At 26.2% G+C, this 17,972-nt stretch overlaps 1 protein-coding gene across 5 annotated transcripts in view; it reads left to right on the top strand.

The window, feature by feature from the left end:
• LOC129966848 (prolactin-releasing peptide receptor-like) overlaps positions 1-17,972 on the top strand; it is a 207,805-nt gene that overhangs the window by 107,807 nt on the left and 82,026 nt on the right. Inside the window, exons 1-2 of one of the 5 annotated variants that reach the window (XM_056081438.1) lie at positions 9,435-9,498; positions 12,832-12,924. The exons of 2 other annotated variants lie outside the window; for them this stretch is intronic. The gene's annotated coding sequence lies outside the window, so the exon portion shown is untranslated. Of the gene's footprint in view, positions 1-9,434; positions 9,499-12,782; positions 12,925-17,972 lie in introns of those variants that run through there. 2 more of the 5 variants (XM_056081439.1, XM_056081437.1) reach the window with 2 other exon arrangements.

Below are 17,972 nucleotides of genomic sequence, written 5' to 3'. Positions count from 1 at the left end.
TTGTGGGAAGTTCTCGAATTTAATCCTGCTGATAAAACTTAGACTAACCATCTCAGTTGTTAATTGGGTGCATTCTTTTGTTAAAGAAGAGTCTATTTTCCCGATTGAAGTTAGCTTTGAGTCATAAATTTAGAGTTCCTGCTCATCAATAAAACAAAATTCACTTAATATCCGATGAGTTTAAAAGAAATCCAATGGAATTTATATTTTCTAAGTTCTGTTTACTAGAATTTTCTCTAGAAATTCTCTAATATTAATAGAAGTTATGAGGGAGTTCATCAAAATGACAAACTCCCCTTAAATATTCTTTTTCAGTGTATGAGATATTGTATTCCTGTTATAAGTTGAAGTAAATATCCCTGTTCTTTGCTTCCTAGAAGAAGAAAAATATCTTATTTTTCCTCAGAATGTCAAACACAAAGAAGATTTTTTTTTAATTCTCAGTAAATATCAAATAAGCAGACTAGGTTTATCTCAGCCACACAAAATATGAATCGGTATAATATAATGGCTACAGTTATGATGATTGAATGATTACTTCCAAAAAAGTGAGAGAATTTACATTAATTAAAAATTTAATTTAAATTATTTAACTCAAATTAATTCTTTATAAATGCATTTGAATTATCAACCTTTGAATTATGTTTTAATATTTTATATAATAGTTATTTAATACAATTAAATGAATGAATACTGTAAAGGCATTCATATTATTATTTAATACTTATCAAAGAACATTTTCATACATTTATAATCCGGTTATTAGAAGTGAATCGTAAAAACAATTTCATATAATTTAAATGAAATGAAATTTAATTCTGTTGAAGAAAGCACTTTGGCAAATGAATAGGAACGTGTTGATGACCGAAATTCAAATGATAACCAAAGAATAATTCAGATCATTTCCTTTCCATTACCTAATTCGATGAAATGATAAAATGCAATGATACGTAAAGTTTGAAGCACATCCTTCCTTTCAGGTTGATGGCTTTTGGTTCCCTTTATAAGTAAGTTCTTGAGAAAAGAATGAATGTATGAATGAAACATAAAGAGCGAATGTATTGTATTCCCTTTCTTTATTTCATATTTTTTTCGGAATTTTAATTTTTTCCTTCTAGCAGCATTATATGCAATGAATGATTTTAAATTTAAACAAGGATTTATTTTTCTCCACTTGATGCTCAGTTTTATATTACTTTTGTCAAAAATTATTTTTTTTTCTAAGAAAGTGTGAGTTAATTTGGTGTATTAAGACAAATAACGCAAAATAATTTGATCGCCACTTAATATAACGGAAATACCATGTAAATATATTTATCTTTAGAGTTAAATTTTCTTTATAAAATAAACAGTCTGAAGTCTTCCGTAAATGGCTGCACTATCTGGGATATAATTCAAGTTCCATGTATCATATGTTTGTTCAAATACAAAATCAATCAAAAAGCAGATAAGATTTAAGTGACAACTTATTCATTCTCTTATTTTAGTTATATAAGCTTTATATTTATATATATATATATACATATTGCATTATTTTTGGCTATATCAAATTTATTACATAAAAATATTTTTTTTACTTATTTCAAAACAATATAATTGAAAAAAAGAGACAACACGTATTTTTGGTGTTATTTAATATTCGGATGGTACCGACCGCAATGTATCTTATTTTTTTTTCAGATACAAAATATAAATAAGTTAAGATTTAAAGCAATGTTTTCTAATTCATTTCTTATTTTAGATATATAATCTTTAAATTTAAATATGTATTGCATTAAAAGTAATTTTTTATTTATCTCAAAATGATATAAACAATATATAATTTTTTGAAAGAAGAGAGAACATGCATTTTTGGTGTTATCATTTAATGTTCGGGTCGTACCAACCGCAATGGGCATACGCATACGCATATTATATCCGCATACGCAACATACGCATATTATTTGCAAACATATAAGCAAAATCAATCCATTACTTGTATCACTAATAATTATTCTAACTTCACTCAGAAAAGATTGTTGTAGGCGTTACTATTCTCACAAAAGCTGACGTTGTAATTCTTCTGGTAACTTCTATAACATAACTTTTTATTGTCTCTTACAGTGTCCTCTAGATTGGCATATTTTTCTAGTAGCATGCATAGAACGTACATAAAAAATGGTAACAGCTTTTCCATGGCCTATTATCCTCGCTTATGATGTCAACATCTCCTTGCCAGGCTTCGGGATCTATTTTTGGCTATTTTACCTGAAGCGTATCCCCAATAAGGAAGTGATTTGTGCCTCCTGGAGATTGCAAATGGGGAAGTCATATATATGAATGATAAATTACCATAAAAGCGCCATGCTCACATCTTTAATAGAAAACTTTCACCATGTAACCAAGCCATTCATCACAATTTCTGCTGCTCTGAATATGTACAGAGGAAAGACATTGATTTATTTCACTAAGCAATATCTATCAAGATATATCCAATCCCGTGGCGGCAGCGTTATTATATATGCTCAGCAGCCCGCGACAAGTGGTTACAAATGTTTCGTATAAACGGAAATGGTCTACGAAATGGGAAATTGGGATTTGTCAAAATGGCGCATTCAGCTAAAATTCTAGGGAGAAATGAATATAAATTTAGCATTTGCATGGCTAAACAACGATTCGGAAATAGGGCATGAAAGGTATGTGTCTTTCTCTTTGAGACTGAATTGCAAATGTTTTGTCCATATAAAGTATATTTATTTTCTATTTATAGGACGCTTTAAATTTTTGTGCGAATCAGTTTTTGTTACCATTGAATTTACATTCTGTGGATTTGTCTATTAAATGTATTTTTACGACCCATCTTCTTTTCTTAACAAAATCTTGAAAAATAAGATTTTATGATCTAATTTGTGTAAAAAAAGAATCTTTGATCCTAAATCAAGAGCTGTTGAATCACATTTCACGATTTTTTTAAAATTGAACGTTGTATTACATATCTATTATATGTATTTTTATCATGCATCTTCTTTTCAAAACCAAAACTTTACAAATAAGATCTTATCATCTAATCTGAATAGAAGAACGAATTTTTAATCTTAGATCAACAGCTGTTGAATCACATTTCACGTATGTTTTATTGATTTATCACATATTATTTATTATTGTATTACATAAAAAATAATCATCTAGGCGATTTTGAATAAAAATAATTATAAACAAAAATGCATAATGAATTATATTTCCATAAGTAATGATTTAACTCCATTGTGACGATAATAAGATTTATTTAAGTATTCGAAGAACCATTAAATGCCACATATATTAATAAATGTTTGTATATTTGTTGTATAGTTGGAAATATAAAGAAATAATACAGAATATTATTGAAACTATTTTTTTATTCTTATTAATATAATTATACAAACATGGAAAATGAACATATTTTCAAAATTTATTTATATTTACTGCAGTTTGTAAATAATTTAAAACCATTCATATTAAATAGGACAGTAAAATAATGGAAAGAGATTTGATTTATATTTCAAATCATGCGTAAGATGAACTTTTTTTCAACTATATTATATAAATTCCTCATATAAATTGAGTCTGTTGGCAATAATTCAATACATCACTAAGACTAATCATTAGTTTTAATACGCTTAAAATTGTAAGCTTTGTACATAATTATTTAAAAATCAACAAAAATTTATTTATTTGAAAATTATCACTTAAAAAATTCAAATAGTTTTATGAAATTTTAGTTCTTAGAACTAAACAATTAAACTTCCATATATGTTTTTAATAAATTATTTTTAGTTTTTTTCAAACAAATGTAAATGTTTGATTTTTTTTTTTTTTTTTTTTGCATACAGCTTTATATATTTGAATGCAATGTAATAAGCGATATTAATAGGTATTTAAAAAAAATTTCTAAACTTTATCTTATTTTTTAAAAAAATGATACATCATTAATTGACTTAACTAATGAACAAATAATTCATTAATGAATTAGGAATACAAGTCTCATAGAAGTATATGAAAAAATCTTTAAATAGGAAAGAAAAAAACTATTCGATAAGCAAATTCGTAAGAAATCGATAAAACCGATTTGGATAATAGGAGATAAAAAAAAATGGCAAATTGAATTTCAATCGATAGGGTTTTAATTAATTTTAGAAAAAAAATATTCACTCGAATTGTTATAGAAGACAGGGTGAATCTTTAACAGAAACTTTCGCCTTTCTGCTTTTTTATCTTCCAAAATGATATGAGAGCACAAAAAGAAAATAGGTAAAAGAGGAGACTAAAAAAAGGAGGAAAAATATATAAGTAAAATAAAAAAAGAGATCATGTTCCTTATAAAGAGAGTTAATGAACTTAGAGGTTTGATAAATGTTTTATGCTGCAAGGCGCAAAAGTTAACTCAAGTTTCTTTTGAAGAGAATATTACTTGTGAAATATTCATAGCTTGTATTGTTATATATGTATGAATATTTAATCAAATTCTATTTTTGAAAAAATATACGCTAAATGGGAAGCATCATGGTTACGGGCGTTTTTACTCAGCTTCTCATATAAAGTATGTTTAGATTCATGATACTTTAATGTAAAGTCCTTGATTTTATTTTAAAAAGGTTTAGAAAGTAAAATCACATTTTTATGCATTATATAACAAATCCATCCATTATATGATAAATCATAACAAACAATTCGTGTTTTATATAACTTTCTGAAATTAAATACAATATTTAATAAATTGTTAAAATAAATTAAACGTAAGACATTTTCAATTGGTTACAAATTTTACTGAACAAATGCATATAAGAGAACAAATGTCTGGTCTTGCAGTAATTGAATTCTAAATTATGGCTCTCTTACTTTTGTTTTTTCAGTCTTTTCAATTAAGAATTTACCATCTTCCATTTCAATGATAACTTTCATAAGTATAATCTCGGTTGCTCAAAGAAGGAAAAAGTCAAGCTGAGAGATTTTGTCATTTCAAGATAACATTTAATACATTCATAACATTTTTTTTTTTTAATGTAAGCAAAACTAACTTTATTGAAATAATGAATAATTCCTACATAAATAATTTATCACACAAATTCTATTGATCTCTCAAACACGTAAGTATTAATAATATTTATTTAAATCCCAAGTGACAAGTAAATATGCTTTAATGTTTTTTATCAAAATTTCTTGAAATTTTTAAATCTCCTTTTATTCGTTATATTTATTCAAATATAAGTGATTTTAAGAATAAACATCAATAAAAACCACAATCTCATTTGTCACGAATGATAATTCCACAGTTCTTAAATATGCTACTAAAGATTTTACTGTCATATATATAGTTGAATACCATAGTAATAGAATGAATTAAAAAGTAAAAAGAAACTTTACAAAGTCGCACAAATATTATTCAGCGACTCAAATAGCAAACAAAAGAAAAAAATCCTCACTTCTTTTTTATGATTCAGCAAAGAAGCACAAATATTTTTATCCAACAAACACTGATACTGACAAATGACTGATCCAACAAACTAAGCCGCCCGAAAATATACATGATTGGAATTCTTCAGCAAAAAGGTGTAAATGCATAAAGACACATATATGCATTCCTCAGCATAAACACGCAATGCATAAACTCCTACAATAGAATGAGCAGAAACAAAATAAGTAACAATAAGTACAAATATAAATTGACCAAGAAATAAATTACAAAATCGAAATAAATGAAGCAAAAATTTGGCAAAAAAAAAAAAAAAAAATACATAAACAAAGTAAAAATTAGAAATATATATGCAGTAGTTTAATATATATACAGTTATTTAAAAATAAATAAAAACCAGAAAATTAAATTAAAAAAGCAAATAGAGAACGAAATACAGACTAAAAAAATAAAGGCTTGATAAGTTTTTATCTAGTCCAAAATTACGTCTAACAGCTGATGAAAAATTGTAATATGTGCTGGTATTGGTAATGAAAGATTGTACATTGAATTCTATTGAAACACATATCTAAAAAAATTTTAAAAAATACCAGTCGTTATCCATAAATATCAATTAAATCTCTTTTTTTACCAGTATAACCAGTATTTACCAGTATTACAAATTAAATATAAAGTTGAAAATATTCTAAAAGTGAAAGTTTGAATTTATTAAATTTTAATGGTGCATCAGAAAAATATGTCTTAAAATGCAAAGAATGTAGGCATGATTGTATAAAAAATCATATAGTCTATAGTTAAAATGATAACTGATATTCTTAAATAGAATCAGAAAAATTTATTTACAGGCTTATCAAAGTTTATCATAGTGGATTCATTGCAAAACTCTAAGAGAAGCATTCGCTATCACGTTTTCTTTAAAGTGCTAATTTAAAATTATAGCAGATATGTTAAATATTTCTGACTCACTTTCTTATTATTTGACCTAGAACAATTAGATTAGATTCTTGCATCTTAAAAATACAATTAACGAATCAATACTTTAAAATAAAGGTTGTTAAGTTTTATTAAATTAGAATTCATAAATTTATTTCCAGAAGATGTGATTAGTAAAAGATCTGATCTTAAATTGAGAAATAAAATATTTATATCATTAATGACATTTATAAACCATTAAAAATGCTCATTCAGTTTCCGTTCTTAATATGCATTTCCTGTTCAATAAAAAGTTAATACATTCCCGCATGCAAATAAATAATATTAGCGGGGAATTAAAATTTGAACGAAGAGTTAAATAAATTGAAACTGAGCTATAAAATAAAGATTAATATTTCTGGAATTCTTAACAGTTTCATAGAAGACAAATGGAGTTCTATAACGACTTCTTTATTGCTTTTAAAGTATTGCTCCGGAAAGCTATTAAGGTCTCGGATTAGGAACATTTGTTTCCATTAAATAAACATTGTTTCTAGCTACATCCGGTAGTTTCCTCGCCAATTGTTTTAAGTAATATATTTTGGCCAAAAACTAGAGCAAGTTTTCTTTAATGGATGTAAATTTTCTAACGTTGGCATCGATATATAGGCTAAACAAACCTAACATGACAGTTCTGTTTAAATATCTCAGTATTCAAAGGGTTTCAGGCTTAAATAACAATTTAATTAAGGGAAATAAGTTTAGTTTCTAAAGAAAATAAATGTCTCAGCGCTCTGGTTAGTTTTGATAAATGAGAAAGATTTGCAAAGCAAACACTGAAGACTAAACAGTCTAAGAGGAGTATTTAATTGCAAAAATATATTTATGTTTTATTTTCGTTGTTATCATAGTTAGGGAAATGCTTTTAGTTTTATTTAGATCTTAAAATCACTGGCAAACTTTCAGTTTCTAACATATTTAACAGCATGCTAGTGAAATTTCGGGAATGTAGGAACTGTGAATAATTTAAATAAATATTATAGCATGAAGACATCAATAATAACAGATATGTTTGATTATCTACAGCCTGAATTTATTTTTACTACGATTTTCTTTTAGAATTTAATTTATAAATATATTTAATATTTGTATTTAATTTATAAATATATATGTAATGTTTATTTAGAAAAGTTAAATGTTGTAAAAAATGAATGAAAACTTTTATTTGAAAAATATTCGTTTTTAAAATTAATTTTTACAAATTACTAATTTATGGCAAATTTTAACTAATATTTATGTATTATTCTTAATATATATTTTTATGAAAATGTAAATTCTTTTTAAAATTTATTTCTGTAATTCCAAATAAAAAATACAGCATCAAAATGATCGATTTAATTAACGAAATTTTTATTTCAGTCAAGGCAATAAATTTAGAACAGAATATCAATTCACAATAAATTCCATAGTTCGATATTGCATTGCGTTCTCTAAAGCTTTTATTTCTTTTTTATATATTCAGAATATTTTGTGATTTAAAGTAGAAAGAAATGATACAATTTTCAGTAAAGCATATAAATAATTTTTTTAAAAATATTATAAAATTATTTTAAATTATTTTTATTTTATTATTTTATATTTTAAATTTTAAATATTTTCTAACAGAAAATAGCATCTTAGTTAAATGCAAATAAGGTAAATGTGGTTAAAAATAAATTTAACATAACGTTTCTTATAAATATTTCCTATGAGGGAGAAAATTTGTGTTTTCTACTCTTTTAGATTCTCATTTAAATATGTATTCCACTTTATTTCATGGCTATTTAGAGATAATTTCATAAATTTTTGATTGCTTGAATTTATAGCAGATTTTGGAAGGAAGAATTTTTTTAGCATTTCAATTACTTCAAGAAGATATTTGTGTCTTAAGAATTTATAAATTTATTCTTAGAATTCATAGATTTTTGAAAACTTTTATAAATTTATTGTTTTAGAATTTATTTCTATCTGTAATCTCTCTGCATTTTTTCCTAAAAATATAATGAATTTGTATCTCTACGCCATAGTTTATTTTTTCTTTCGTTTTTTTGAAATAATTTTCTGAAGAATTACTTAGAAAATGAGGATATGTTCGAATTACTTTCAATAATCTATTTATTACCTTACATATTCTTCTGCGATGCTTTCAATTTTTAAAGTGACAATCAAAAGTTAAAAACAAATGATCTTTCGAAGAATGCTAAATGGACAAGAAGCACCAATAACCAAATTTTTTCAATCCAATCATTGCAACAAACTTCACTATTTAAAGTTGAATTACATTGTTATACCATTTATAGCTAGTTTATGAAAACACAATAGGTAGAAAATCACAAGGTTACCATTGCTATTATAAAAAGAGATAAATTTCAGTAACATTTTTAATTATAATGGATCTGCTAATAATTTGTGTTCAACTTCCCAATCATTTTACAATATATTTCTTTTTTGGAACATAATTAATTATTTCAACCTATCTTCTTTTGTCCACCTCTCATTTGTTACAATCGTAATTTTTTTTTGTCCAAATCGTGTTTATTTTTCAGTTTAGTGATCAAAATTGTTGCTGTCAATAGTGCATTTGTTTCTTAAGCTGTAAAAAAGAATGTCGTCAGTGTCTGCTTTATTTATTTTAAAATGTTCTTAATATTGTCATAATTAAAGCTCAGTATAATTTTTAGCTTTAACATACCTACATAAATTCTCTAATTTCTTTCAAAAGCATTCTCGATATAGCGCTACTTATTAAAATCATTTGTATCTCATTTTTATCAAAACGAAAAATGGCGTGTATTTAAAATAGTAATCTTTTTTGTTATTAAATAATTTCTACTTTTGAAATTTCCATACACATGATTATCAAGGATAATTTTATTATCACTTAAGTATTGCGTTGAAGTAAATTTGAGCGTTATATTTAGAATGAAGCTTCCCATGAATAACAAGCTTATTCCTACAGGATGTAATTTATCTTGTTATTGCTTTTATGTGAAGACATCGTAGTATTTGAAGCTGATATCGTGTTTCCGCTTAAGAGTTATGTGTTTCATGATTACTTTTATTCTATTCTCTGCCAGGAAAACTATTGAGAAGGTCGCATCTTTATAACGTGTTTAGTAAGTAGATTATACATTTATATTATTATACTTTGCAATTGCATTTCCTTAAAGATTTTAATCAATATGAACCAGTAAGACAAATTGTTTTATATAAAATCACTTATTTTACCATTTATTCAGGAAATGCTTTCGAACATATATATTTTGAGTTAATAAAACTACTTTTTGTAAAAAAAAATCATTTAACAATTTTTTGGGGAAATTTTCGACTTAAATAGAATCGCATGCAGAAATCTTATCAACATGTTTATTAATGAATTTTATTATATATTGCATGGTTTTTTTAAACTACTTTCAGTCGATATTTTCTTCCAGAAGTAAAGTGGTTTCGCTTCATTTTTGTTATATACTGAATATGGTTTAATTTTTAATGTGTACGATATCAAAAATAAAAAATTCATTAATTTTTTGATATTTGGAAAGCTTTTACAGTTACTTAAGCTGCTGTTCGATTATGCTTTAATTATTAACGTTACATTACAGATGATGACCAGGCATCATTCATAAATATCTCAAGTATTATATAGAAACTTGGCGATATATATTGTGAGATCAAGTAGTTTTCATTTATTATGCACATCACTTTAAATCCATTTGAAATGAAGCTATCAGATAACTTCTGATTTTGACCATATTCATAATATTTATTACATTCAAAAAATGCATTTAAAATTATGGGTTGAAACTTACAGAAGTTCTTTATAGTGAGAAAAAAATCAAATCAATCTAAATTTCCTTTATAGTTTTGTCTCTACTTTTAAAACGTTTTTAATGCATTAATCTCTTTTACATTCATTATCACTATATTCGAAACTGATTAATCATTTTAGCAGTTAAGAAATTTTAAATCAGGTGGCAAAGTATTAGAATAACTTTTATTTGTTAAGCTAGATTAATCATGTGAAATTTATTTTAATTTTATATCGAATGAATTCATAACGAATAGTTTGAATAAATAATACTCAGATTAAAAAATATTTATTAAATCTATAATTTTTATCTCTGGTTTATAAATAGCTGAAGCCTGATTTTGAAGCTTATATATATATATATATATATATATATATATATATATATATATATATATATATATATATATATATATATATATATATATATATATATATATATATATATATATATATATATATATATCTTTATTTATTTAATCATAAATATTTTTTTCTAAAGCACAAACACACATACATATACACAAACCGACTTATTGAAAAAATGTTTAAAAAATAATTACTTTGATTCAAATATTTTGCAAAAGGAACTCAATTGCAGTTTAATTTAATATTTCTGTCATTGGTTGACAAAGAATAAAATCTGTATCAATACATTGAATTCATTTTCTAAAATATATTATCATCTGAACAGGAATTCAAATAAGACTATTTGAAATGTTCAAAAATTATTTGTAAATCATTTTAAGCTAAAAAATTTATAGCTAGTTATTTCCATTTATTTGCATATATTGATAGAAGTATGGTTAATTTTGCAGTAAAACCAAATAATTAATGCCGATTTCAAACATGAATAACAAATAAATAAATAAATAAAATGAAATAAAAGGTAAAAATCAATAGATAAATAAAACAAAATTATAAATAAATAAAGTATAAATACAAATGAAATTAAATTAAAAATAAATAATTAAATGAAATATAAATAAAAATAAATAATTAAATGAAATATAAATAAAAATAAATAATTAAATGAAATATAAATAAAAATAAATAATTAAATGAAATATAAATAAAAATAAATAGTTAAATGAAATATAAATAAAAATAAATAATTAAATGAAATATAAATAAAAATAAATAATTAAATGAAATATAAATAAAAATAAATAATTAAATGAAATATAAATAAAAATAAAAATTAATATTTTTAAATATTATGCTACTTATCTTCTTAGTTAAATAGTGTGCATTTAATTCAACAAAAAATTTAAAATTATTAATTCTCCTTTAAATAATTCTCCAATGTATAGGAGAAAGCAAATACATTACAAGAGCTTTTAAATACCCGTTTTTGTTTCAAGATGAATATCATGTAAGTGATCATTTTATCGAATAAAATTCCTAAAAGTCAATATGTATTACTAATTTATATTTACACGCAAATTCTCAAATTATATCTTTAGCCTTCCCATTAATCTCCGCCATTATGCTGCATATAATTATTTCACAATCCTACATCACTCTAAACTGCTCCAAGTTTCAAAACTTGCGACAAGTGCATGCACGATGCTAATCTAGTCCATGTGAGCACGTGAGTTTTGATATATTCTAATATGCAAATAGCCATTCATCTTGTTAAACGTTGCCTGATGAGATACAATTGTTGCAGAATCTGAATTTTGGAATCAATAAACGGTTCCATTACGACAGGTATACATCGAAATTGGATTTCGTAATTGCGTGCAGCAGATGGAAATGCTCGATAAAATATCGTTAATAGCTTCCGACCTGTCCCATTTCTCATCATCAGCAGCATGTGAATTCAAAAGAATTAGCAATTTTCAGAAGAATGGATCAGTGATTTGAAACTGCATTGATCATTATATGTTTACAATGAAAATCTAATACGTGATACATTTTACTGTGATATTCAATCCAAATTTGAGGGTCACCAATATTTGCATCTTGCAATTTAAAATACGAATTGCATATTGAACTATTAAATAGGCACATTCAGTAATAATATACATGTAATAATATACATACTGTGACTATGTATATAATCACTGAATGTATATTATTGCTATGCAAGATGATTATAAATGTATATTCCAACTTTGCAGGACTCTAAGAAGAAGAAAAAAAAATATAACCTTTATGTTCACCAGAAATTACAAATAACAGATGAACAGTTAAATCTGACAGTTATAGGTGTTCATTCTAAACAATTCCAAAAATACGAATGGTATTATAGAAAAATAATCGCATTTATCAGATGGCTATCGACTGCCCTTTGTTTAATCGCTAAATATTCATCTTCAGAAATAAAAGTAAAAAGGATTCACTCATATAAAATTCACAATTTTATCGCAGCTCGCATTTTCACTTTCATGCGTACTCGTATAAAAATAAATTCCGTTATACTTCCGCTTTCGCCTGGTGGCTGAATTTCTTGCACATGCTCAAAGGTAAGTACGCGCTTGGTGAAATCGGCTTCAGCACTTGTAATTTTGCGGTTAATGATATATTTAATATTATAAATCGGAAAATATTATTTTATACATATTTTAACACTTTTATATATTCAAGCATACAGTGCAATATGAATGCAAATGATGAAGTTCTCTATTCTTAAAAGCAATAGTGATTCGCACATTTATCCTGATCCAATCTATCCTGATTCTCAATTCAACAGAGATTCAAGCAACAGCATCATATTCAACCGAAACAGGTAAAGATATATTATGGTTCTAATTTAACTTATGATATGCAAAATCGCCACTTCCATTTGGGCATCAAGTTCTCAATTAAATCCGAGAAAGGCGATGGATTGGCTATGCTTAAATTTCATTTAGTCTGGCTTATTTAATCTCTTTGCATATAACGTCGAATATTTGAAATTTGATAGAGTTTTCGATAAGCTCTTGACAGGATTGGAATATACTGCCAAAATGTCAAATTTAAATCCAATAATATTAAATTATACAGGATGATTTACTCACAGATTACAGATGATTAACTCACAGATTAATTTACCTTTCGATTTAGGAGAGATCATAAATGATGTGGATAATCGAATTTAGGATAAGCAAACTATATATGTGTGCATAGAAGGTTGGAGTGAAATATAACATAAAATAGTACTCTTTGTTTGCTGCCTTTACATGTAAAGATATATTAATTTTCATTTATATTTTGCATTCCTTTATTTTCTTGGAAATAATTCATAATTAATGAAGATAGCATAGAAAATTATAAATTGTTGATATAAAAGTCACATTTAATTCAAGATAAAAACTCCAATTAAATTTCAGTTTCTTTTCTAAAGGGTGTCCCAAAATTAACACAAGATTTGAATTTTCCACCATTCGTGCAGTGAACTATTAGCAACCCTATTAAAAAACAATTTGACAGCTGATAGTTCAGGGTTAACAAAAATGCAGCGTTACACAATTAAACAACGTGTTAATGCAATATGTGAATTAAATTAAAGACACAATATTTTTCTTTAAATGGATATATATTTATTGAATCGTAAAGTGCTCAGAATAAGGTTATGTATGGAATAACACATAGCACAAATGGCCTCTACGGCTTTGCTGGCCCATATGTATTTTTTGTCGAAATTTTCCATGACCATTTGCATAAATGTGGCTGAATTCCGTTGATGCAGCGTTGCATTTCCTCCTTCAATGCACGCGAGTTTGTGGACTAATTAGCGTAGACTTTGACTTCAAATAACCCCATAAAACGAAATTCAATGGTGTTAAATTACACGATGTAGGTGATCATGAGCCCAAAACTTTCATTATTTCTGAAATATTCTTCAAAAATAAAAACACTTTGTTCTATCGTGTAACTCACCATTTTTATTAACCCTAAACTATCAGCTGTCAAAAGTTTTTTTTTAATAGGATTGCCAACACTTTAGAATTATGTAAACATCTTGCGTTAATTTTGTGACAGCGTATAAATCGAGATCAGTCTAAGGCCATAGCAAGTACGATATTTAAAAGTTACTGTTGGAATCGTTCGGACATGAATAATGGACAATATAATAAGTAAACATATTTCTAATTTTTTATTTTTTTATTTTTTTATTTTGCAAATTATTTAGTCTCTTATGATTTTTCATATCTGTCAAGTTCTTAAATATCTGGATACATTAAAACCAAACTTTTCTCTGTTCATCATTATTAAATTCATTTCCCTGAGAAAATTCTACCTGAAATTACAAATAGAATACATTTATCTAACCATAGTCAATAACAACTGGTTTCCTCAATAGTATCGATTTATCTGTTGCTGTTGTTTCTTTTGGAAAGAAAATGTCGAGTCTACCACTTCATAAAAGATATTTTCCTATTGAAACACTTCTGGTGTCCGACGGGGTACTCCTTACGAATTACTCTATGCCTGAACTGTCAAACTCCATTAAGTGCTTTGACATAAGCAAACAGTAAGGATTGAGAGGCTAGACACAATATATTCTTCTTCAAAGATAAAACAAAGGAAGGGGAAAAGGAAGAAAAAAATCCATATCCTGCACTTAGTCGCTGTAGTAACAAATAAAACTGTTCACCTTTACGGAACTCCATGGATTGTTTTTAATTCAACATCCAGAAATATCTTTTTTTTGTTTTTGTTTTTTCGTTGTTCCCTTTTATATGACAAAAGAAAGCTTTGTTCCATGTTTTATGTCTCGAGAGATCTGCCTTGTCAGGCATAAAATATTCTCTTTTCTGCTGTTCGAAAATAAAAAAAGTATCAATTTTAGCATTTTTATTTTTAAAAGGCTTTAAAAATAGCAGTGGGATGTGAATTGCCGAAGTAAATACAACACAGTCCTTCGCTCGTTTCGGAGTTGCATTGTTTTTAAGGATTTTTTTTTTGCATTACTTTCTACCATAAGATGTTCACATTGATTGTATTTTCAGATTGCAGCGGAACATAAACACAAAAATAGAAAAATACATTGTTTAGAAACAAGATTATTGGAATTAGAGAAAAAAAAAATATTGCTATCATGCCCAAAGGAATACAAAAAGAAATATTTAAATACCTTCGCTGCTCAAATAGGTTTAAGAAGAAAAAAAACTTTCTTTAGAAGTATTACTTAAAACTAGAACATCACAATATTTACTTCAAGTTCTTGAAAAAATATTTCAAGCATAGCCTTTTTGAAAAACTCTATGGAAAAACTGTATAACTTATTTGAATTTTTTTAGTGTAAAAAAGTGCATTAAACATTAAAAAAATCATTCTTACACAACATAAGTGGATTACTTTCGTGGTATCTGTAACCATACTGTTTTTGTGGAAGGGATATATAAATATTGTCTTTAAAGTATATTTTCCGAATTGCAATAACATTTGAAAACTGCAGACATTTTTATAACTAGAATTGAACAAGTTGAGATAGATGACTATTTATAAAAAATGTATCTAATATTTTATCTGAATAATAACTGAAAGAATCAGGGTTTTATAATTATCAAGCACAAAAAAATATTTTATATAAACAAATCCCTTAATTCTTAAAAGTAAGGAATACTTACTTCATGTAGTTCTTTTAAGGTATCATTTAGCATAAAAAAGCTATTTCAATACAAACTATTGAAATTTTTCTTATACTGAGTAATTAATATAATTTATATTAATTATTGTAAATTAATTTAAAATAAAGAAATTAAGTATTCCTTTATGATCATTGAACTAGGGACAAAAGATTATCAATAATTTCTAATAGAATTATTTGAAACTTATTGAAAAAGTTCTAAATAATACTTATTCTTCAGCACCCATATAAAACCAAGTATATTAAATACATTAGAAAAGTTTTAAATCGTTACTGGAGATACAAAACAAACAACAAATAAAATGAACATGGTCTAAATTGCTTACTAATTACCTAAACTGCTGCTATCTTATTTAGTTCATCTGAATTTGTCTCAATCCCTCTACGGATGAATAAGCAATTTCAACTACGTCTTCAGTAACCTTCACCTGAATTCACTCCATCCCCTCCCTTAAATTCCAACAGGGGGTATTAACTCCCCATCGATTACCTCGGCATCAGATGTTTGCGACCTTATTCCCGCAATCATTTAACCTTAATCCTGAATTAATTGATTTTTGTAAATTAACTGATACTTTAAGCCTGCTTAGGCAACTAATGCACTTAGCTGCTCTTCAAATCAGTCGAAGCAGATTACCGCAGCAAAACTCATATCATCTTCCCAACATTTAACACCTCGCTCTGACGTAAGTGAGGAATTAAAACTCGATGTTTCAAAGGATTATTCAAGCACATTCATTTAGTACATCATAAATTTCTATTAAATCAACGAATTCTCTTTTTTTTATGTTGGTGCTGTGGCCATATCATATATCTAATGACTTTGGGTCCATTCCATAAATAATGATTTAGAGTTAATGTAATTTTCTTGTAATTCTAATATATTTAAAACATATTCTATCTTATTTTTGAATTTTTTGAAAAATTAGAATGGAACCTATCTGATCCAGTGGCATATTCCGAATGCAATTGCTGATACCGCTTTTAACGAGTATTATTTTTGAGGATACTTGAGTAACAATTAATATTCAGGCATCTTGTTCCTTTAAAGTTAATGAATTTTCCGTATTATCCCTTAACTGGGGAGGTGCCATCTGTCAGACCACTAACGATGGACTTTCGGTCACCATTATTCTATTTTTAGCTTAAACGAATGGATTGACCATGTAGTTTCCTGTTTCGTAACTTTCAATACACATGCACTTTTTCAACCGGTTTCAGTGGATGCTTTTTTTAAATAATTCAGCTATTTCTTTGTGCAATCGCCTGTAAGACTGCACCTTCCTTTTAGTGTTGAAAACTTGATCCTCGAAATATCTTAAAACCTACTGATCTTCGTTATGAAGCAGTGTTCCAGAAACTTTTAAATGAAGCAGAAAATGTTTTTAGTGATAAAGATAATTGCACAGAAGATTTTTTTCGATGAAAGTACGCATTTGGCTGATTCTAACATGTATGCTCAAATATAATTAATTTTTCTAGTGATAACGTATTTTGAAATATTTCTAAAATATATTATGATGTGCAATGTCAAAAATCTGTAGAATCTGTAGATTTTTATATTAGTACTTAACCTTTATGTTTAAATGCCTTCGAAAACGATGATCGAAGAAATGTCCAGTATCTTCTGGAACATGAAATAAAGGAAAGCATAAAATGAAGGAATTAAATATTTACATATACTATGAATCGCATTGTCTCTAGCGGGATTCGAACCCACGGTCTCTTGATTACGAGACTGGTGCCATGACCCTTCGACCATCTTTTTTCAATGCGGCAATATTATTTGCTGCAACATGTAATTTGAGAAGAAAATGTACGCTCCATGTTCCAAAGCAATTACTTTTTTCAATGATAATATATTTTCAAAAATTTCTAAAACATATTTATATATCAAAAAAAAATATCTGCAGAATATATACCAACACTTTTATTAGAAAATTAAATTTGAGTGTAAAGAAAATGCGGTCTCATAGATAATACATATGAGTTATATACTCATTTATATATAACCCAGTTAAGGGTTATATATAAATTTAAATCCGAGAAAAAATATATTCTCAAATAAACACTCTTCAAAAGTCCGATTAAGTTTAATTTTGCACTCTTGTTGTAGCAATTCGAAATATATTTTTAGACTGACTACGAAGTAGCATAGAGAATTAAACGTATTTCAAGTTCAGTATTTAATGTTCCATATT

The sequence above is a fragment of the Argiope bruennichi genome, chromosome 4, assembly GCF_947563725.1.
Source record: "Argiope bruennichi chromosome 4, qqArgBrue1.1, whole genome shotgun sequence".
Lineage (NCBI taxonomy): Eukaryota > Metazoa > Arthropoda > Arachnida > Araneae > Araneidae > Argiope > Argiope bruennichi.
The sequence above is the reverse complement of the archived record's forward strand: the minus strand, read 5'-3'. Positions and strand labels throughout refer to the sequence as shown.